Consider the following 1890-nt stretch of genomic DNA (forward strand, 5'->3'; position numbering starts at 1 on the left):
GATCCACCTGCCTTGGCCTCCCAAAGTGCTGGGATTACAGGCGTAAGCCACTGCACCCGGCCAACACACTTTTTTTTGTTTTTGTTTTTTTGAGATGGAGTCTCGCACTGTCCCCCCAGCTGGAGTGCAGTGGCAGGATCCTGGCTCACTGCAACTGCTGCCTTCAGGGTTCAAGCAATTCTCCTGCCTCAGCCTCCCAAGTAGCTGGGGTTACTGGTGCCCACCACCATGCCCAGCTAATTTTTTGTAATTTTAGTAGAGATGGGGTTTCACCATGTTGGCCAGGCTGGTCTCAAACTCCTGACCTCGTGATTCACCCACCTCAGCCTCCCAAAGTGCTGGGATTACAGGCATGAGCCACTGTGCCTGGCCCATGCTGCCACATTTTAATGCCTCTCTGGGCCTGATAATTAAAAGGGGCTGGCATTTCTCAGTTAAAGTTTCTTTTCTTTCTCAAGAGTGATGGAATGAAGGGTTAACACAGTTAAATATAATTGTGAGATTCAATAAGATAATGGGAAATGGTCATTAGACTTCTGAGTAGAAGCACGTGGCAGAGACAATGCTATGCACTCACAAATCCATTTCCTTTTGTTCTTGAGCAGCTAGATTACATTCTATAGTCTACTTTGGGTTATGTGATTGCATTCTGGCCAAGGAAATATAGATAGAGATGATGTATGACACTTCCAGGCCTGGCTCCTAAAATCTCCTCTGAAATTCTTTTTTTTCCTTCTTGTTAGGAGACAGGATCTTGCTGTCACTCCCAGAGTGGTATCAAATTCTTGGGCTCAAGTGATCTCCCACCTAGGCTTCCCAAGTACCTGGGAGACTACAGGAACATGCTAGCATGCCCAGCTTGAAATTATTTATGTTTTCTTTCTTCCCTTATCTATTACTGTAGTTATAGAATATTCTGAGACCCTAGGAAATGGCATAGCCACTAGATGGATGGCACCTGGATCCCTGAATGCTGCTTGAAACAGAGCTCCCTGTTACCCCCAGAATCAACTGTAGTGCTAAGCCATTGAGTTTTGGGGGTTTGTTACATCAACTAAGATTACTTACCCTGACAATATAGGGCAAAAGATGTGTTACAATATACTGTGCAGCTAAGTGTAGAGGCCAGGAAGATGGCCCATGTTTTTAAGAAACTTTGTGGGCTGGGCACGGTGGCTCACACCTGTAATCCCAGCATTTTGGGAGGCAGAGGCAGGTGAATCACCTGAGGTCAGGACTTCAAGACCAGCCTGGCCAACATGGTGAAACCCTGTCTTTACTACAAATACAAAAATTAGCTGGTGGGTATGGTGGTGCATGCCTGTAATTCCAGCTACTGGGGAGGCTGAGGCAGGAGAATCACTTGAACCTGGGAAGCACAGGTTGCAGTGAGATTGCACCACTGCACTCCAGCCTGGATGACAGAGCGAGACTCCATCTCAAAAAATAAACAGAAAAAAGAAATTTGGCAGAGAAATTAAGGATGAAGAAGGGATTATGTAGAAGAGAATGCAGGATTGATGTTTTTGCATTGGTTCAGGCTTCTGTGGCATTGACTTGACAATTCACTAACAACCCTGAACAGCAGGGATTAGCCCCCAAATTTGGTCTCTGCTCCCCATTCCAGGAACAGCTTTCTGGGATCATCAGGGCCTATAGTTCCCCTATCTGGTCTTTCAGAAAGATTTTCCAGAGCTTTCCAGGCATAGTGGCTACACCTGTAATCCCAGCACTTTGGGAGGCTGAGATGGGCAGATTACATGAGGTCAGAAGTTCAAGACCAGCCTGGCCAACATGGTGAAACCCCATCTCTACAAAAATACAAAAATTAGTCAGGCATGATGGCAGGTGCTTGTAATCCAGCTGCTTGGGAGGCTGAGGCAGGAGAAT

This window comes from Cebus imitator, unplaced genomic scaffold (genome assembly GCF_001604975.1).
Source record: "Cebus imitator isolate Cc_AM_T3 unplaced genomic scaffold, Cebus_imitator-1.0 Scaffold149, whole genome shotgun sequence".
Classification (NCBI taxonomy): domain Eukaryota; kingdom Metazoa; phylum Chordata; class Mammalia; order Primates; family Cebidae; genus Cebus; species Cebus imitator.